The sequence below is a fragment of the Argiope bruennichi genome, chromosome X1 (genome assembly GCF_947563725.1).
Source record: "Argiope bruennichi chromosome X1, qqArgBrue1.1, whole genome shotgun sequence".
Lineage (NCBI taxonomy): Eukaryota > Metazoa > Arthropoda > Arachnida > Araneae > Araneidae > Argiope > Argiope bruennichi.
The window spans coordinates 123,193,402-123,216,161 of record NC_079162.1 but is presented as its reverse complement, the minus strand read 5'-3'; the positions used below and the strand labels follow the sequence as shown (position 1 = coordinate 123,216,161).

The window sequence follows — 22,760 nt, the reverse complement described above, 5'->3', positions numbered from 1 at the left end:
TCTTTATTTTCAAAATGAAAGGCTACATTATAATAACTTTCCCACTGCGCAAATTAAAATTTTCAGGCCAGAAAGGCATCTGTTAGAAGCAATTCTGAGAAGAAAATTGCAAGGCGAAGTTGCAAAAATTAATAATAAAGATAACATTTGTCTTTTATCTCTAAAAGAAAATAATGACAAAGGTATCTGAAGTAATATAAACTGTAGAGTTTTTGAAAGCTCCAACGATTTTTCATTTTAATTAAAGGATTTGAAATCCAAAGGTTTCAAAGTTCTGAAATGAAAAAGAGAAACAGCTGGGGAAGTTTAAAAAAATTGGAATATAGAAGAAACAAATTTTTTTTAAAAATAGGTTTCCTTCTCAAAAATAAAGAATATTTAGCAGAAATATGATATTGATGTCATCTGTAACGCAATCAAATGCATGGTAAATTTGTAACGTTGAACTCTCTTGAATTGTACAATGATGTTGAAAGAAAATAGGTGTTAACGATTTTCATGTTTTTTTACATTTATTTCCGTGATTTTATGTGGATTTTTTAGATTGCGAAGACTGCTTACATTACATTTGAAATATAAATCTAAGCAAATAATATCTCGTAATTATACAGAGCTAAATAATATTTATCAATGATTTTCTCACTTTTTGTAATAGAGGTAACTGAATTATTCCAGATCGGTTACGGAGTCCAGTAATTATATCTGAAAGGCTGTTAAGCGTTCAGGCAGAGGCGGGTAAGGATTGTTGGGGCCTCTGGCGCTGAAATTCTTAAACGCCGTCTAAAAGCATTCCACATAAAAAATTTTATATTTCAACAATAGTTAAAAAATTATTTGTATAATTTGAATCATTTTTAAATATTTTATTAATAAAATATATGTGTTTTGAATTGCTAAATTATTTAATTTTTTTCATTATCTTAATTAATATTTCGTAAATATTAAGATGCTTAAATAAGTAATTTAAAATTTATGTCCGTTTCAATTAATTCTTACACAGATAATGCATAAATGTTGTTAAATAAAGATTTTGATATGATAGAAAATACGATTGGGATTTTTCCACTATGTTTGATTATCACAAAGGAATAAATAACAAAACATTCAATGAGTCATAATTCTCCAAAAGAGAATCAATTTTATTTTAAATTTTGAAATATAATAAAGTATAAATGAGAACCGTGTGATTTAATATTACCAATACATTCTCGATGTATCAACTTTTTTGTTTCCAACAAATATAAGTCTACAACAAATAATAAATAATAATTTTTATATATACAAAAATTCTGTAAAGAAACAAATCTTTCCTTACAAATATTCTGTGAAGAAAGGAAATATTTGTCTACAACAAATATTTCTTTTCTTTACAGAATCAGTCTGTTATAAATGACTCAACCATTTAATGATTTTTTAAAAAAGAAATTGCAAATTTGCACCCAAGTACGAAAGGAAAGTGTTTTTCCAATAAATATTTTCAAACTGAAGATTGATGCCAAGTTTGGATCATTCTAAAACTTTTACAAATTATTTCAGCCTACACATTAGCTGCTAGTTCAGCTATCAGCTTTCACACTAGTTGTTGAGCCAAAATGATTTTACTAGCCATTCATGATAAATTTTTTAGTTTCGGATAAAACAATTAAATTTCATTGTTTTTGCTCTACATATAGCAATTCCACGTTGTTTTATCCGCCTTTTGTGGTGGTTTCAAAAAGTGGCCTCACCACTTTTTGAAATCTTAAACATTAAAGTTTTAAGAGAACAAATACATTAATTCCTCTTTCTGGTGTCATAATTAATCACACCAGAAAAATGAATCATGCAACTGTAGAGGAGAAATTTATTTTTAAAACATCACTGCTAACTTTATGATAAAACCAATATATATATATAAATGAACTATTTTCTCTTTTCAGGCGGACGATTGATCTTGGATAAAGAATTACAATAGTTGGAGCTGCTTGGAATAACTGATTTTACCCACTATTCGTTCGAAAATGTGAAAAATCTCTCTGCCTTCCACAAAGCAATTAAAAACCGAAGCAAGTTTAGTACATAGAGTGAAGGACTGATTTCCTTCTGAATGCATATTTAAGCTAAATTTAATATCATAACACACATTTTGCCTCTGCATTCTTTCAATTTTATTCTTTGCAGGATGAATTTGAAAAATCCAGTGAATCAGAATTCCTACATAAATGGAAAGGTTTCTGTATATCTCCCCTTTTTAACTCATAAATTTCATCATAAGCCTTATAAATCTTAAATGAAATAAAGTCCAATATATTTCCAATTACGACTGAAATAATGTTTTTGAAAAATTAAGTATAACTTATTTTATATTCAGATAACTTATTATTTCAAACTTATGTGGAGTAATGTATATGGGCTTTTTTAAATTGACAAATTTTTTTTAAGGATGTTCGGATTGCACCTTTCTTTTTTCCTGTCGCAATAAGCGAACGCTTTCATTGTGGTATGTCGTTTACTAACCAGTTCAAGGAACCATTCCAAGGCAACTTACCAACGAGAACTAAGTCCAATTAAATAATGGTTAAACATTGGATCCTCTGCATTGGATTAATTACATTGCAGAGGATCCTCTAGATTAGATTAATCATTGGAGCCTCTGCATATAATGATATACCTACTTTTCAGTAAGGTTTCAGAATTATTTTCACTATATTATTATTTCCAAACTGACATAATATTAATAATTTGTGAAATATTTTTAAAATTTCTATATGATGAAATTGAATTCAGGAATTATTATTCCATTCATTACAAGTAGGATATTAAGCATTACTCTGAAATAATTACATTATCGCATCATTAAAGCGCTTTTATTGAAATGTCCCTTTTACAGTAATAACCATATATATATTTCTTTTCATTCTTCAATAAAAACTGAAGAATGAAACACCTGAGCGTATAACAATAAAATGGTATTTTATTGATGTTTATATTATGCTATTTTTTGAAAAATTTAAGATGAGAGATAAAAATTTAAATAGCAACAAATTTTAATCTTCTTAGTACCCTTTAGAGAATATTCTTCCCCTCCCCTTTTTCTGTGCTTATTTGGTTGGTTTTAAAAAAGATTTCAAAGAAATGCTGAACTTTTAATTTAATTTCGAAATTTTTTTTTTAGTTTTGCTTGCCGGACATTTGATTTTTTTCTTTGATCTATCTTTTCTAATTAAAACTCCGTTGATTGATTTCATATTCTTAAAAGCTTTTCCTTCAGTGTCATGGCGACATGTTAAGAAACTCTTCAATGTTTCGCAGTTATTACAAGACATCTTCAAAAATGGAATAATTTCTTCATTATCACCGCCGCGTGCATTTTCGATTTGCAAAGTATCCTCCACAAAATCTTTAATTGTGCTTATTTCAGAAGTAAGTAATTTACAAAATCATCAACAGTAGTACTTTTTTTTATTCACATATTTCCATACATTTTTGTATAGAATAAGAATGCTCCCATTTACCAGATTTTTTTTGTTTTTTTGTTTTGAGGAAAGAGAGGAAAAATACAATTCAGTTCCAAAAACAAAGATCAATGTATTGAAAGTTTTATTTAGGTAATGCTATATATATAAACAACAAAATCAATAGAAAAGAATTATGACTAGAACAAAGTGATATACATTTTTCACTATAGAAGCAAATTCAATAATAAATAATTACAGAGAAAATGAAATATCATAAATGAATTATATGGAGGAGAGATCCTTGTAGGCATCATAGTATATTCGAAAGCCGGAATACGTTTTTCTTTTCAAACTGTTGCGCGAAATAAATAAAAACATTTGAGAGTTCTAAAATTAAATAACTGTCTCAATTTGATGGCTAGAGATGTATTCAAACATACATTATGGATGTCTCTTTAAATTATCCTCTCATTAAAAATATTCCTGAAATCGAAAACACACACACACACACACACACACACACACACACAAATTAGCAAAGTAGTGACATTGTGTTCATTAGTCTTGTTTTTGATCCGCCACTTGTTGAATATTTATGTAAAATTTCAAGAAAATTTACTGGTATACATAGATTTTCATGCAGAGTTAGATGGGAGGATACAAATTTAAAAAAAAAAGAAAGAAAGAAAGGGAAAATAACAACGTTTATAAAAAAGATCATAATTATCATTATATTATTATCTCTTTAAATTATGCGGATCTGAGCTTATTTATCTAATAATGTCACACGCGACACTCGACATATATGTTATAGATTCGATTTCAAATTGCCTTTTCCATTATTAAATCTTTATTTCTCTCTTTCTCTCCCTCACACATACACACGCAAATGATACAAACATAAAGAAGGAATATTTATCATAGATCACACATAACATGCTAAGATAATCTACACATTATGCCACAGGTATGTTCTGTTGCGATCTGAGAAAAAAGGCTCTTGAGATGGAAATGTTAATTTTAATTTTTCCTTTGCTCCTAAAAGAAAGTCACAAGAGAGATTCTCAACTACTAGCGCAAACGATTTCTACTCCAATGAATTCTTCCCGCCAAAGTTAAAATTGCCTAAACCATTTTTGTTTTGGCAGCTGTGCATAGCAGCATAATCGTTTGACATCAAAGAATATGTACTTAACTTAAAAACACCTGCTAGTCTTAGAGCGTTCAAGAATTCCCTGTTCACAGTGTTCGAATTCTTTAGGAAGTCATCTGACTCAACATCAAACCATTTACAAGATGCGAGTCATGATATTCTGGTTGCTGTTAAGGTAAGATATTCATTACAATTGATACTCTTTTTTTAGACAATTTAATTTTCGCTCCTTTTTTTTTTCCTTCGGGAGGACATTTATTCACTTTCACCGATATTTTCTAGAGAGAAAATTTTAAATAGCACAATGTAACCTTTAAAGAAAATGTTTGCTTTCTGTATTGTTTTGATTTGGTATCAACTCATTCCTATTCTTAACAATTAACTTTTCATGAGTTCAACTTTTAACTGAAAATGCGTCTCTTCACTTCCAGAACATCGATTTTTTACTATCTGAGGTTAAATAATAAAAATAAAATAATAATAATAAAAATAAAATGAAAAGTCAAAGGGCTTCTTACTTCAGAAAACTCGAGATCTTCTCCATCTTACGTAAATTAAAATATATATGAAATGAGCACAATTTCGTTTAAGACATTTTGTAGTAGTAAAGAAAATGAAGAAATCATTCCGCTGTTTTTTCAATATGCAAAGAAAAACCTTCAAACATTGGACAAAAGTATTTTCAGGGTTGACAATGATTTAATTACAATCCAAAGCGGTAGTGGTTTCCTAAATCAATTTTATTTTCTGAAATAAGAATGCGACAAATACATATTTTCTCAGTTATCTCACAATTGACGAGCCCATTCGGTGTCTAGAAACGTCATTTCACTGATTTATTTTTGCAAATATTCGGTGTACAATAATTTTTACATATTTTGAAGTATAATTTCAGAGGGTATTCTGTTTCTTATTTCATAAATAAGCAAATGTAAATGGTAAAGTTTGACTATCAAAAAACGACTTTAAAATAAATTATTAGGAATGACTAGAAGTCAAAATTTGTCCTTAGAACACGTCTTGCACATATCTGATTTTAATTTTACTGTAATTATGTCTCTTACGACAGTTTACAATTCATAAATTCTCTTATATATTAGAAAATTGCACTAGCTCATTAAAACATCTCAAATATCCATTAGATTCTTTTAAGAACGGAAATATCAATGCATTTCCAGAACAGTGGACTTTATTAGATAAGATAAAAATATTCGTGAATTAAGAGTCAAGAAACATTCCAAAGAAGTAAAGCAAGACTATTATTTCTATTGTTTTAAAATTTGAAAATTTTGATTTATGTAAAAGACTCAAGAATCGTGACAAATCAGGTGGAAAGGTTGTGTAGACAAAACACATTGAACTAAAATTGACATGTGTGTGTGTAATAATTTCAATTTATCATTGTTCTTAAAATAATTACTTTCTAATCAAGAGAATTGAAACTTCACTTTCACTTTTAAGTTGTGGGCGTTTTGTTTTTCATTTCAATTCTTCATTCTTGACGGACGGAAAATAAATACTATCTCGGTTAAATATACGGAAAAATTACCTTTGGAAGCTATATAAGCTCTAAATACATCTCGACACTCTTTCCCGTGCTTTCTGCCTTTCTATTTGAAATGTGTTGTCATAATCATATTCTCATCATTATTAATCAGGAACTCAGATCTGCTATTTTACTAGAAAAGGCATTTCTTATACAAAATTAGAAATTCAACGTGTGTGTGTTTTATAAAATCCATAGGGAGTTAGTTAAAACATAACCATGTCTTTACATTTATCCTTCGATAAATGCATGCTCAATTTTAGGATAAGATTTTCTATTTTATAACCATAATGCTTATAAATATTGCTTAACAAAATGTGGGTAATCAATTTGTTAGATAATCCAGAATTATCCCAAATAAATCTATTTTATTCCGTATTACGCTTTCTTCCTTTGTTTTTTATTTTTTTGCAATCGGTTAACAAAACAAAGAGCTCGTCACGTTTGAATAACTGAAGGGATCTATTTTTTGAACGAAAACTGAGATCTACTGCATTGTCTCGTTGGAATCTCACGGACCACTGGTTAGGCATACTGATGGAGGCGACACGGTTTATACGATTTCAATCGCATAACTGCGAAAGAAAATAAATATGTTTGATAACTTCCGCGTTGAGTCGCTGGGCAGTGAGAGGCTGAATGAAGAGATATGTTACTTTTCTCTCTCTTTCAGCCAGTTAATGAAGACTTCCTGTGAACCTTTTTATAATTTATTTATTTTTGTGCTATCTGAGCAACGTATCAAGAAAACAGTTTTTTTTATGTTACATTTTCTTAATCCAGCCTTTTGTTGGTTGTTTCTAATAAATGAGTGAATAATAGCGAAAGTCTGTTTGAAATATTCTGCAAGAAAATATTATGCTCTCTCTCTTTTTGAAGATCGCATATTTTTATTTCAGTTGCTGTTTCTTGGCTTTAACTTTTGACTGGATTTAGAAACGAAATTCATTAAGAAATATTGGAAAGTTTGAATATGATCAGAAGTGCGGTATGCGTTAATTTCATTTCAATAGATTTATTGCTGTTTTGCTTAAATTTGAGTGTTAATGAATGTTGTTTCAAAATAAAGGGTGCTTAATGTATGCGTATTTATTTTTAGTAATTGGAAATTTAAAAAAAAAACAAACATTTTACACTTGTTCTGGGTGTAATTTTTCTAATGTTTTCCACTTTATTAAATTTGTTCAACTTTAAATTAAAATGATGTTTAAAAATACAGCTGTGTTACCTAAATAATAAATTAAATTTTATATATGAACGTTTGGCAAATCTAGTAAAGCTATTTTTGCGTCATTTCTAATCATAAAATTGAAAAACTCGCCGAATTGATGACATTCTTAAATTTTTCTTATGGTGTTATGAATCTAATTTGAAAGTATGAATTAACTTTCTTCTTTCTTTACTTTCATGTCAATTTCTTTCTAGAGAGCACCAGTCAAATTAATCGTTTATCTAAAAGAATTAAGCAATAAAAACAAGAATCTCAAGGAAAAATTTCGACAGACGTTTCAAAATGTTTGAATGATAATGATTTCTACAGTGATTTGTTTGAAATGGATCACCGTTTCCATTCATAAAGAATGCCAATCATCATATAAATAAAAGTTTTTAGCAAAAAAGAAAAGGAAAAATTTTATTTATTGTATTATTCTTTTTTCATCTAATTGTCGAAGGTGATTTCAAGATGGGGGTGAAAAAAATGATTAAATGCATAGTTTTTAAAATTTGTATACATGTACTTAAGACTTGATATTCTGGCTTCTTTTAAAAGACCTGGGGTTTCGGAAAGTTGAGTGTGGAGTGTTTGAAGGGAAAACAAGTCATTATATACAGATGTCTATGACCAAGTCGCGACATAAACAATTTGATTTTGAATTATATTTTGTAATATTTATTTTACATAATATAATTTTCTGTATTATTAGATCATTTTGTAATATTTTTTTAAAAATAAACATTGTTTTCATTATTAAAAGGAATTTCTACTTAACCGGAAGTCCTCTGTTTGATATCTGTCGAATTACTGAGAATCATAGGAATTTATTCGTGATAAGGGGAAAATGGGATTTCATTTTGTGATATTTATAATACATAGCATAATTTTCTGTTAGTGCATTTTATAATATTTTCTGCTATAAATATAGTTTCTATTATTAAAAGAAGCTTATACTTATCCGGCAGTTCTCTGTTTGATATCTGTCGGATTACTGAGAATCGTAGTAATTCGCGATGAGAATTATAGTGATTTATACGCATGAGGAGCCATACATGACTATAAGTACCCTGTGCTGGAGGATTCTCTCACTTCACCATCTTATATAAGTCTTTTTTTTTTAATACATCTTGAATATCTCGAAAATATCTGTTTTTCCAGAAGTATCAACCTGTAACGTATTAAAGAGCGTAGAATTCTTGTTCATTTTAATTCGAATTTCAAAAGTAACTAAAATAGTGAAATAAAATTTTGAGGAAGTTTGTTTTTAAGGTAGCTGGATGTGCTACCAGAAAATTGTCTTACTAATTTCGTTCACCTATTTTTGAATTGAAATAAACTGATAAATACTTCTGGAATATGTTTGGTGTAGCACCTCATTGAATTTAACTTGGCTGTTGTTATAGCTAGTCGTTGCAATGTTGCACCCATAGAACGGGATTTGATCTTTGAGTTTACATTTCTGTAGTTCTTATGAGATGCTCTTCTTTTGTAATTGCTATATTGTCAATGCCTGATTCCATTTTTATCTTTTCCATCAATTATGATCACGACGCTGATTGCTATATTGCCAATGCCTGATTCCATTTTTATCCTTTAGAATCAAGGTTATTGGATTTGACATCATCAATTATGATCACAATGCCGATTTTTCTAAAATTGGTGGCCGACTGTTAACGTCACCATTACACACTTACCTTTACCTCAACAGAAAATATCTTTATCAATATAGTTTTGTATTGATAATTGGACAAGAAGTTCTCTTGCGATATAGTGACTGCCATAATTACTGGTAAATCTTATGCCAATTTTTTTTTCAATCATGAGTGTCGAAATTGTTTCTCAAGTTTCGTATTGTTGGCACTTTTATAATCATTACAAACAAAAGTGCAATCGTTGTTCCCATACTTTTCCCGATTAGTTCTTTAGCATTTTTAACTCTCTGAAAAGTGATATGGGATACGAAACTTTTTTATATTGGAAAAGCTTTTCCAAGCCTAATTCATTTTCTTTCATAACATCGATTCCTTAAAAAATTAACAGAGGATTAATTGGTAGTCCTTTGTGTGAACTATTCGCTAAAGCTGATTAAAGTTATTGGTTTTTACTCTCCAAATTAACATCACTAAAATTCCTTCTAAACATTTTTTTTAATGCAAGATTGTTCTATCTGTAGAACTTTATAACTATTAACTGAATTTTCTCCTGCAACTACGGTGGCTAATATTTTGTCTGAATTAAAAGTAAACGGTGAGTGGTTATGACACTATAGTAAGAATTTTTACACTCTTCATGTATCTCTTAATACTAGGAAATGGTGAATTCAAGATAACGGAGCTGGTCATGAACGCCGTGAAATTTCCATATATTTAACTGGAGCTTTCTTAAATATTCTGAGGAGAGCATGTACATTTAAAAGGATGTCCATGTATGGAAGCTGCATGTTTGTTCTTGTCAAACTATTTTTTGCATGAATTATTTATCGCATGTACAGTAATCATGCATTAGGAAATTTTAGATCATTCGGAAAGCTTTCATTGAATTTTAGGATAAAATTAAAAGATCTATTCTTATACAAATAATGTTTATTCAATATGTTCACTGTTTCATTAGATAATGATCCTTCATCTTTTGGAAAGTTTCGTTAACCTATTTTCATTGAAAGTCCTGGCTTAACTTTAAAAATTGTTCAAGGTTCTGTTTACAATCCCCCAGTTAATTAAATTTCCCCCCTTTAGAGAGTTTTTTTTTATGAGCGAAATGATCGGTAGACCAAAGAGGTCAAATCTGGACTAGCCAAGCTACATAAACTTTTGCAAGTTGGCTAAAAGATATGTAGGAGAATCTTCGTGAAAAAATACACGTTTTACAATTAGCCAGTTTCATCCTCTTTGGTCGATGGCTTACTATCATACTTTTCAACTATTCAGTTTTTTTAAACGAATTAATTGCTTCGTTAAGCGCCGGAAACTAGAATTGGACAATGCCATTCCAGCATCACCGGTAACATTGTATGAACTGATAGTGGTCTTTGGGGTGTTTGATGGAAGCTCATTAGAATAATCTCATAATCGTTTTCACTCAAAATGATCACAGATATTCCAATTCTCATTGCTCGTTGTTATCCCTTTCAAAAATAAATCGTTTTCGTTGCTTATTAGTAATAAATTACTCGTCGCAGTAAGGTTATTTAAAATTTTCATTTAATTTGTTGAGTGCCCTAATTTCTGCGCTAAGACACAAAAATATGGATTTAGAGATTCTGTTGTTTTATGAGTGGTGATAGGCTGATTATTTATGATTAGTACCTTAATTTGTTCGAAATCGGCCACAGATGTTCTACTGGAACGTTGCCAGTTTTAAATGTGCAATTTACTGTAATTAAAACTATCTATTCCAAAATGGTGGAAACTTTCCGACTCACCCAATACTACCATTCGCTCATTCTTTGAATGCTTTTGACATTACATAAATTGAGTTTAAACATAATTGTTTTGCGTTTTAATTGTCTAATTTATTGCCCTTGTTCTTAATAAAAATTCGATATCTTTCTTTCTATGATAATGGTCTTTTTTTTTTTTTTTTTTTTTTTTTTTGTGAAACTTGGAAAACGATGGAATGTGACCTGAGAAATATGATGAAAATTATATTAATAGGATTTCTAAAGACACAAATAATTATTTATTGTTTTATTTATAACTGAATTTGAGCAATTGAATGATTTACAATAATGTTTGAGTTGTTTGATTTTATTATAAAATCAAGGATATTATCTTAAAAAATGCACTGAGAAATTCGGTTTTTTTAAAATTTGTTTTTAGAAGTTTTTTAGTACATTGCAAATTCGTGCATATTTCCCCTTTATCATTAACAATTATACTTATTCTGCTTGTATGTATATTGATCTTGTAGCTTTAATAGAATAGCATTTTACAGAGTAGGAATATTTTACTTCTGATACAAGAAAATTTTAAAAACAGTTTTAATTTTAAAACAGTTAACACTTATAACTAGTGAACTAGAAAGTAAGATTTTTATATCTTAATTATTTTCTACATCTTTATCTTTAATTTATAATTCATCCTTATAAATATTACGGAATTTCGAAGTCAATTATTCCCATCCAGGAGGTGGAATTCTATGGAAATAAAATTTAATGAATCATCTGATAATTAAGTCTGAAAACATTAAAATGATGTATTGTCATCAAGAACATATAAATATACAGCATTTCAAAACTGTAACCTATTAGGAAATGTTTCTAGAATCTGTCACAAATTGCAATTTATAAACGACAGGCCAGTCAAGTTAAATAAAAGTGCATAAAAGAGAAACATAGCTTTATATTTAATGTTTATTTATTTTTGCCATTTTACAATCAAAGAAAATATAAAATCAAATTATAAGTTAAAGTTTGAGAAACAATTTTTGAAAAAGCAGAAAAGTTTTTAAATAAGCAATTATTGTAGAAAATTGTCATTCTGTCATCTGCATATACAACACATTTCTACTGAGGAATAAATAGGCTCTTAAAACAAAAACGTTTTTAAGCTTTATCCCCACATTTCTTGGAGGTATTTAAACATTTTCAAAATTTGATTAATTAAATAAGTGACGATTTTATCATTTTTATCTCAAAAATGAGATTAGAATTTTACCAGACAGTTATATTCAGTTTAATTGATTTGTTAGATTCAATTTGACATTAGCAAGGCTTTCTGACGGGATTTTGAGATGGGGTTAAATATGTGCACTAGTACATTACTAACAACAGTGAGAGGATGCTTGACCGGCATGTAAGATGGACAACACTTGGTGAAAAAGACGTTTACAGCAGTAAAGATTTTGAGTAAATTCTTCGCAGTTTTGTATCTCTTAAAGTAAGATAGTTTATTTTAGAAATATGTAAGCTTTTCTTCCTTTCTTTCCTTTTCTTTTTTTATAAACGACGCTAACTGTGATTTATGAAATGAATAAACGAATTATGAATGACGACTGAAAATAATTTATTGATGTAGGTAACTTCTGAAACTAAATTATGCTTATCTAGAAGGCTTTAAGAACGAAAAATTTGTTGTTTTTTTCTATATGGTGGACTGTTGCTATCTGTAACTTTTACTGTTCGTTTTCGCTGAATTAACTATAATTTATTCAAAGTTAACAGGTTCCAAAATGATAAATTATTATTTCAGAAATAAGAAGAGTGAAAGCAAAAAGTAAAGATAAAAGTCAGTAAAGGAAATTCGCCCTTATCTATTGTTTAGTTAAATTTGACTCTCAATGGCATATTTGCAAAGGAGAATCACTTGCAAGGGAGAATCCCTTTACTGCATCTAACGGAAATCAGACTATAATGCATCTAACCTATGTTTTTGTAGGAGGAATCCCCAATAATCTCCCAGTGCATTGCTCCTCAACTGTTTTGAAATGGACGCAAGAGATACCCACGAATAAAGATTGAGCGTTTTTATAAACTCAAATAAAGTTCTAATTTTTTGTGATGCTGAATGTTACAAATCAGTGTATTCGCAACCTCTGTAAACGAATGATGTTAATTTTCTTAATGTTTTTGGAACCAGACAGGTCATTAGTCATTTGTTTCAGTCATTAGTTATAAAATATGGTTAAATACATTTTTCTACGCTTTCAAACTCCAAAACATGCCTGCGATGCATCGTTTTCAATAAACAGCTTTCATTTCATGCATTCAATAGTAGTTACTTAACGCTGTATACAAAACTGAGCTTTAGAGGGGGGGATATAAACTAAACTCAATATTATGAAATTTTGGGAAATTTCCAAATTCTTCATGTTACATTTATATTGCATGTCATAATGAATTATTTTATAATCATAACTGATTAATTTTATTAGTACCTTTATTTTTTCCTTGGCTATTGTTTTTAAGTAAATATCGTTCTTTTAAACCAGCAAGATGAAAGAAAGAAATTTCTCGAGTAGTGATCTTATATAGATTTTTTATAAACGAGAGCATCTTTGTCCAAGAAACAAGCTCCTCTCCGGTATTCGCAAGTTCAAGAACAGGTGACACTCCCTCTGAAACTGGTTTCTCTCCCTTAAAAAGTAGAGAAGGAAAGGTAGCCTAGACCATCCGGACGAGGCGCGTGCCGAACTACGTGCCAACCAGTAGGGTTACCAAACCTTGCCAAAACTCGCCACCATTTCCTGCAAATGTATATAGATATATATACAGTGACTACCTGTTCTCAAAGAGGCTGGTTCCTCATCACGCCGGTTAGGCCATGGCTTTGGGCGACAAAAATTGTGGAGGCGGTTGAAGATAGGCGGATAGTGTGCTCCAGCCGAGGTGCTGGAAAAACTTAATGCGGGGAATATCTGTCTCCGTAAATAATGTCGTTCTTATCTGTTCGGAAGAGGACATTAGTTATCCTGAAGCATTCTTCGGAGATTCTTTGCAAAAAAAAAAAAAAAAGTATATGTGTCGCATATGATTATTCATTCAGACCCACTCAAGTACACCGTCTGCTAAAAGAAAGAAAGAAAGGAAAAAAAGATTCTTGGTTAGAATTAGAAACTTATTTAGGTTACTCAAATGGATTCTTTGTTATCTGGCGGGATCCATTTGATTGTTTATGCCGCAACGACATTCGCGAATGTAGTTCTTCGGTATCGGATACATATAAAACTGTCAGACCACTTAGTGAACGTAAAAGACTAAGCGGTATTTCAGCTGCCAGGTGGAGTTTTCAGTGTGATAACAGTACCTGAGATTACCATAGGAAATTTTGTCTAAAAGCGGGCATTATTTCACCACTTACATTAAAAAAATACAGTGGCAATTAAGTATATCCGACTAGGTTCGGAGACGAATTTTTTAAAAAATGATATATAAAATTTTTTTATTGCACCAGATAGCTAAAACATACTTGAAAGGCCACTATTAGAAGGGGGGAAAAATACACTCTTTGCCTTTAGTTTTTGAAAAAAAAAAAATGCTTATTTAACGAAAATTTAGCAAAATTTTCAATGTTAAGAAAAGCAGAATAAGTTAAAAAATAATGTAACTATTTAATTTTCATTTCACCTATATATAATTCAAATTACATAAAATATAACAGACAGCAAGATAAAACGTAACAATAAATAAAAGTTTTATGAGCATTTGAAGTTGCTGTTAATGATTTTTTATCAATAGTTACCTATGTTTTGAACTTCAAGAGTCTGTAAAACATATCTAAATGAAGCTATCTTAAAATCCGCGGTCTATCATACTCTCAAAGGTTTTGATACATGCATACAAAATTTCATGAAATTTTATTGATTTCATTTTCAGATATCATGTTTTTCGTGGATCAATTACAGTGGTATTATATATTATACTTGTAAATTAGTTCATCCAAATGTGCTGGAAACAAATGTAGTTTTCACACTTTTTTAATAGAAACGCCAAAAATAAGCAAACTATGGCTGAGTAGGTAGAGAATCAATATAAGCATATCAAATATTATTTTGAAGAATTTTATGGTAAAAATAAAATAAATTATTCATTTTTGGTTAAAAATACCACTGTTTCCGATTTCATTTTTTTTTTTTATTGTGTGTTATTGAAACTACTGTATCTATAGTTCTATTTTGCATATATTTAAAGCAAAGTCTATTTTAGAATCTACGAAATTTAGACATTATTTTCAGATAATAAAAAAATTTCAAATTTTTCGGGAAAAGGTATCTTTACAACATAGTCGGATACCTTATAAAACATGCTGCTTTTCATTTGGATATGTTTCAAATGATGATTATTTTCCACATTTTGTCATTAGACTATTATATATCTATTTTAATCTATTGTTGGGATTTATTTTATCGTGTATTTGTTACATTTGTAGTAACAACGCAGGAAAATCAGGACATCTTATCTAAAACAATTTAAGCATACCGAAACGTATTCATGTTTTATTCTTTTACTTATGATTCAAAAGAAGAGATATATATGTGTGGAACATTATCATTAATCTGTTTATATAAATACATGTTATTTGGGAGTGCAGAAAAATAGTTTTCTAATGAAAAGAATCATTATTTATAAAATAAATATGAAAAACATTTGTTTAGAATTTTTATAATAAAAAAAACTTGCGCGAAGGACATAATCCAACAGATTCAGGATAAATGATTATTGACCGAGCACGCTTGGGAGATGAATATAAACTTTTGGAAACCGAACTATTCCGATTCGTTGCAAATTATAAAAATCTTCTTAGCTGTTTTTCTGTCTTTTAAAAAATATAATTCAAATTCACATTTTCAGCCCGTATCTATGGTTTCATAAAGATGGCTGCAGATTTAAATTGTAAACTACGGTTAGAAAAGAGGCGTATATGCACTTTCCACTCACTTAAAACAGGAATATGGAAAACTACAAAAAATTTTCCTGTCGGCATGGGTTTGCGATTAGGGGAAGTCTTAAAAGTGATGAAGAAGGAATTTGCATATTAAACTAAGAGTTAACCAAAATGAAGGATCGAAAATTGCAATTATTAGAGAATCCCCAAAAAGAAAACACTTCTGATAAGCGTTTGGAAAACTTTTTTTTTCTCTGCCATTTCTACCTGGAGGCCTATTTTCTTTCTTTTAGGTCATATTCTAATGAGCGGATGATATCCTATCTCTTCGATTGCTGGACATTAATGAAAGAGTGCTATCTGTCCATTCGAAATTCTAAAGCACTCATCAGTTTAATGCCGGGAGAACTATCGCATGAAAGAAGCTAAGTATGTCCTGGAGGAGAAAATCACGATAACTCCTCTTTCCAGATGTCTTTGATAGAGCACGTGGCGCGTCTGTCGGCAACTACGATACACAAATCTCTCGTCGCGTAAATACTCTGATGGTATATCTAATAACAAAAAGTATCAACTTTTCATCAAATTCTGCTCATCTATTAGCTCTCTAAGATTTGATTTCCAATGAATAAATGCTTTTAAACTTGGAGGTATGACTCTCAAAACAACAACACACTGTTGTTACTGTATCACAGCACATTGCTCTTTTCGGATTCTATTACAGCTTTGTACTACTGTAGTTTACTATTTTTCGACTTCATAGTGGCTATTTTTCAGAAATCTGCTTTTAAAGATGCCGATTTATTGCATTATATGGATTGTCTACGGCAGCTATTTTATTAATTTATGCATAATTATACGCAATTATTTATTTAATTCAATTATTTAAATATTTTTATTAATTTAGGTGTAATTATTCATAATTCTTTGTTTAATTATTTCTTATTAATTTATGCGTAACTATACACAATTCTTTATTTAATTATTTTTATTAATTTAATTATTTATAGGGACCATTTTTCAGGAATCTGGTTTTAAAAGTGTCGATTTACTGCATTATATGAATCGCCTACGACAGCTATTTCTTTAATTTATACATAATTATTCGCAATTATTTAATTATTTTTATTAATTTATGCGTACTTATTCACTATTTAATTCATTTATTTAATTATTTTTATTAATTTATGCGTACTTATTCACTATTTAATTCATTTATTTAATTATTTTTATTAATTTATGCGTAATTATTCACACTTATTTATTAAATTCAATTATTTATTTAATTCTTCATAGTGGCCATTTTTCTGGAATCTGGTTTAAAAGGTGTCTATTTACTTGCATTATATGGGTCCACAATGGCAGCTAATTTATTAATTCATGCGTATTTTTTTATTTTGTTTATTTCACTGTACAAGAAATAATGCAAAATTCGGTTTGAAAACCTTGTTTAATACTTCCAAAAATTCCATAGTAGTATTTTTTAGTAAAATAATACAACATATAAGTTTGAGCTGTGAATAGGGAGGTATTCAGTATTCGTCATTGAAACTTTTAGTTTTCAAAAATGAGCAGTTCGAAATTATTTTGGAAAAAAAATTCTAAAATGTTTCTTTGTATAAAACAAACTTTTCTTTCAATATTTTGACATTTCTAGCGATATATTTCTAGAGAGAGAGAGAGGTAGTCAATATTGAGGGAAACACTAACTGAAAACTAATATATAAAAAAGTTTTATTATTTTTCCTGCTTAATTATATTTTTTGTGGAAGCATACAATTTTTAAATTAAAAAACGAATCATGGCTCTTGTGTTGTAAGGGTAGAACAGGGTTTGAATCGCATTTTTCCCTGATAGGAGTCCGCTGTAATCCATCCAAAATTCTGCTATTAAGGCACTGCAACCAACTTAAGATAAAATAAAACTTAATGCGAGGTACGAAAAGCAACATATTTTACTTAATAAGGTTTAGATCTCACTATTTAGGATATCTGAATACAAATAAGATAGATTTAATATAATTCTTTGTACTTATGTATATATTTTTCCAAAAGCAGACGGGCACTTTCGAAATAGATTGAAACGAAGTTTTATCTATTAATAAAACTTGATGTTTCACAAAACTAATTTTTAATAATATCTCTAATAAATTCTTAGAAAAACTACGCTAAGCATTTTAAATGCAATGCAAAACATATACTATTTTTGATAATCAAGAATCAAAGTGTAACAAAAAAAAATTACCTCATAAAAGTCATTTCAATAATAAACGTTACAAATCAGTAAATATGTTGACATTTTGCAATTTTAGTACTTGAATGGATATCCTTTAGCTCTTCAACAACTTTCAAAGTCTGGTCTTGGAGTACATTAGAGTATTTTTTTTTTTTTTTTTTAATTTTAGCTTTAACATTATTTGGGCGACAGTACCGTTTTTAATTCAATTTAGTGCCGAATTTTTTAATAGTAATCTCCTGTTCTTTTAAAATGTGCGCAATCGGGTTTAAGTCCAATGATATTTTTTAAAACTTCCGATCAAGTAGAGAAAGAGAGATGTATATTGTAACCTTTGTTGTCACGCCAGAGATGGATATTGTAAGCAATGGTGCAAAGGATCGCTTATCTTGATAAAAACATTCTTTTCAATATGCTCATAATTTTAATAAAGTTATGCTAATAATCTTAAATTCGCGTTTTAAATATTTAGATAAAGACAATGATCGATTATACCATAAATAAAAACCAAATTATCTAGTCCTGAAGCTGACAGGCCCCTCCCCCTCAACCCCTTCCCCCCCTTCTAACGGCACTTTTCTTTTTTTCAACTAAATTCTTAAAGTTGCTTGTTTTTTTCCCCCCACACCAATCTAACCTTCCAGTTCTTCGCACTGCAAAAAAAAAAAAAAAAAAAAAAAAAAACTTATTTTAACCGAATGTTTGTGTAAGCCAGCTGATCGTCGTATTCTGGTAAAAAGAAAATAATAAAATAATCTAGAAATTTTTGCAACACTAAATCATGAATTGTTCACAATTTTTTTTTGAGTAAAATCTGATCATGTCTAGTGTGGTTTAGCGGACAACCACAACTTGTTTTGTTTTCGATCCTGTTTTCATTTCCAAGCGTTTTTATCACGGAATAATCAGTTCAATACGATAAATTTACAAATTTAGAAAAATTTTGATCTGATTTAACACTATTATGGTAGAAATAATCAGATTTCGAAGATCATTCATTCTTCCTTTACGTTTACAAGTCCTTTTTAGATAAACGGATTTTTTTTTTTTTTTTTTTTTTTTTAGCTAAACAATATTTAAAATGTTACAACTATTTTTGTTACAACTATGTAACAAACTTTTGATACTTTTTTGATAGATTTAGCCGAAAATATGTTACACCCTGATTACATTTATGTCTTGTTTTTTCCTTGTGCGTTTTCATTTTCATCTTTTTGGGAGGGGGTGGGCTATATAATAAAATATATATAATAAAAAATTATATAATATAAAATATATTTTATATTATATAATAAAATATTATAGATTTGGTTTTATTCATAACTAAGTTGAGATGTTGTGAAAAACTGTTGAATACATATTTTTGAATTCAGTAATACTTTTTCTACTTTTGAGCAGTTTATTATTTACTAGCCGCCTCTGGCGACCAGTTGGTACGCTTATCTTAATGTTCGTTTAAATTTTAATAATTAAATATTTGACGCAATTCCTACTTTAATAGATTCTTCATCAAAATATTTTAAAACTTCAAATTTTGATAGTCATATAATTCACTCAAAATATTATAAAGGCCTTCAGTCATAACGTAATATGTATTTCTCTAATTTTCTGTTAGCTCTCGTAGAATTTATGCTTTAAATTAAAGTGGAAAGAATTAATCTGCAACTAATATAGTATTTTTTACTGAAACAAAGCATTTTTTTTATAATTTGATTACTGATAACAGAGTCACTGAGCGTTTAAACTTTATGGGCACTGAAGAATATCTTTCTTAATTTCTCAAGAATTTGTCAACAAAATTTTCTCAGATTCATCATGAACAGATCGATTAATTAACAATGCTATTAATTAATCGATTAATTAACAATGTTATGTTTAAATGCATCAAACACTAAGAAAATAAAACGAATCGTTTAAAATAATCGGTCGAAAACAGGTTTTAAAAAACTACTTAAAAAACGATGTACTTAAAACTATAAGCATATACAAAAAATATATAACTAACATAAATACAATTTAATTACAAAAGCATGCAACTAACCTAAAAATAATTTAAATCAAGAATCATCCGTTGATAATCTTGTCAACAATCAGAACACAATGCGCATGCGTGAATTTTCAACGCCAGTTACGATAACGCAAATGCGTGAATTTTTCTACGCCAGTTGGGGTAACGCTATGCAGATTAGACATCTTTAATTTCCTTTATTCGGTGTTATTTTAATTCAAAAGTACTTCAGAATGAATCTGAAAGATCGATTAATTAACAATGTTTAATTTTAATTGCATAAAACATTAAAAAAATAAACAGAATCATTTGAAATAATCGGCCGAAAAATGTTAACCCTAGCCTCATTACTGTTGGAAAAAAAAAAAAAAAAACTGAAGCCTCACTCTTTTGGAGTTGGGGAAAATGAAAAGAATTTTTGGCGGGAAAATTAGTTTTTAATTAATAATTAAAATTCTAATTAAAAATTCAAAAAAGGGACCCCAGGTGCACATTCCCGACCTCTAAGGTATACATGTACCAAATTTGGTAGCTGTAGGTCAAATGGTCTTTTCTGTAGAGCGCCAACACACACACACACACACATTGAGCTTTATATATAAGTATAGGTTATTGGATGATATTTCGGACAACATCGATTCTTCTGTATGTGTATATATATATATATATATATATAAAGCCGTATCAAAGAAGTTATTTACTCTGCTATATTACTTATAATTCTCCCTCTCGCTTCCATCTGGGACTGCTGTGGCCTGATGGTAAGGTCTTGGCTTTGGATCCGGAGACTTTCAATTTTGTAACCCGATTTCACCGAAGAATCGTCGTATAACCGAGTCTGGTGCACGCTAAACCCGTCGGGGCAAATGCCCTCCCACTGATGGGGTGCGGAAGCTTAGAAAAGGGGTTGCAAGCTCAGTTGTCGTCCTCGTTATCTGACCGTGGCTCACAATTACGAGATCCATCCCAAATGAGCCCTAGTGTTGTCTTAAAACGGGATATTAATGTAACTAAACTAAACTCTTTCATCCGATAAAAGAAATAACAAGAAGAAATAAAAGAAATAACAAGAGAAGAATTCTGGACCTGAAATTAATTTGACACTATCTGCATTGCACCCATATTGAAAAACTCGGATATCTTTTTTACTCCTGAAATCGCTTCAGCAATCAGCTAGATTTGAAATTTTAATTTTAGGTCTCCCTAGTTGATACTTCTTGTACTACCATTCTTAGTATTTTTGAAAATGGAGAATTTTTAAAAATACCCCTTTGTTTATATAAAGATGACGACAATGTTAACTAAAATAAATAAAAAGAAGAAAAATGATCCCATACCATTTTATTAAATAATCGAGCCTCACTTTGTTTATTAACTAGCTTTATTTCTAGAACTAAAAATTCAAGAGAACTTTATATTTTAGAGCTCTCTAATTTAATTTATAACTTATGTTATGTTAGCTAAGGTAAATCATACGAGCTTTGTTCTCAAAGAAAACTAAGTAACATTTTGCAAACTAAGTAACCCATTGCAAAACAAAATAATTTTTTAGGAGAAACAACATCATAGAGTGTATTTTTATTCCACGAAAATGTGGGCTAGTAAAATGTATTTCACATTTCAGTCGAGCGACATAATAGTTAAAAGCGATGTACGTCAGCAACTCTAATTGTCTATTAATGCATGAACACGCATGAATAGTTTTCAGCGGGGAAACTTTCTATCAAATATGTTAAATGACGTGTAACGACGGAAGAGCTTCGCCATTTCTGTTGATATTCAATTGACCGAAATAGCGGAGACATTCATTTCTTTCGCCTGTAGGGGACCAAAGCATGGATTTCGTAAAAGAAGGGTTATTCAATACAGATATAATATTATATTATCAAAACAAAGAAGAGTATTAAATAGCGATTCTTGAAAACTGAATTTGAAAAAAGTGGAGACATATTTTACAATTGTGAATATAATTTTACATGCAAAATTATATTCAAAATTTATTTAAATTCTTTGGTAAGTCTTAATGTCTGATATGAAAAATATTATTATAATTCAAAATATTTGTAATAATTTTTAATTTTCTTGATGTTATACTTAAATCATTCATGAAACTTCCATTGCTTTTTTTTTTTTTCAGGTATGAAAAGGGGATCTGGTAAACCTGTAACAGAATTGTTGGCTCAAAACCTGATTTCCCGAAAGATTCTCGATGTATAGGAGCTAAATGCTTGATAAATTCGTCGAGAACATTATGTTATGCTATACCTCTGGTATGGTGAAAAAGTTTGGAGAGATGGATACCGGCCTCGTCATCTGACCATAGTTTAGAAGTATGAAATACATCCCAAAATAGCCGACGAGTAGCTTCAAAGCAACACTTTCATTTAATTAAATAAATCCGAGTGTGAAAAACGGATTTCATTTCAAGTCTTTAAAAGTTCTTGTTCGGAAGAGTTTTTTTTTATTTCTTTTGTTTATCTATGCTATTATTTTACATAAAAAGGATGAAAAGATGGACTAAGAATACAGCAATGGCAAGGCACTAAGAGAATTTAAAATTTTTTTCAAGAAATTTCTAGAAAATGCAAAGATGAAGGCTCATTTCAATGATGTGTCCGAGATCACAATCGATATTTTTGGAAATCTGAACTTCATGTAAAACATGATTATAATATATTGATGAAAAATGAATCATTTTCAAAAAGAATATGCTGCTTTGATAGCCTTATTTTGGTACCCTAAGTCCCTTTTATACGAATTTAAATCATGATTAGTAGCTATAGTTATAGAATTTATCCGAATTTGGAAATCAGCACCTTGAGGTGTCTTTACACATCATTATAT

At 29.4% G+C, this 22,760-nt stretch overlaps 1 protein-coding gene and 1 long non-coding RNA gene across 3 annotated transcripts in view; both read left to right on the top strand.

Annotated features, from left to right (window-relative positions):
• The window catches only part of LOC129958143 (protein sprouty-like), a 65,117-nt gene extending 63,067 nt beyond the window's left edge, over positions 1 to 2,050 (top strand). Inside the window, exon 2 of one of the 2 annotated variants that reach the window (XM_056070361.1) lies at positions 1,920 to 2,050. The gene's annotated coding sequence lies outside the window, so the exon portion shown is untranslated. The remainder of the gene's footprint in view (positions 1 to 1,919) is intronic. The other variant, XM_056070362.1, reaches the window with a different exon arrangement.
• Positions 2,051 to 4,508: 2,458 nt separating this feature from the next.
• LOC129958144 (uncharacterized) lies at positions 4,509 to 22,367 on the top strand. Its single transcript, XR_008783164.1, has 2 exons — positions 4,509 to 4,765; positions 22,054 to 22,367. It is a non-coding gene; the product is annotated as an uncharacterized LOC129958144 (long non-coding RNA).
• The last annotated feature ends 393 nt before the right edge of the window (positions 22,368 to 22,760 follow it).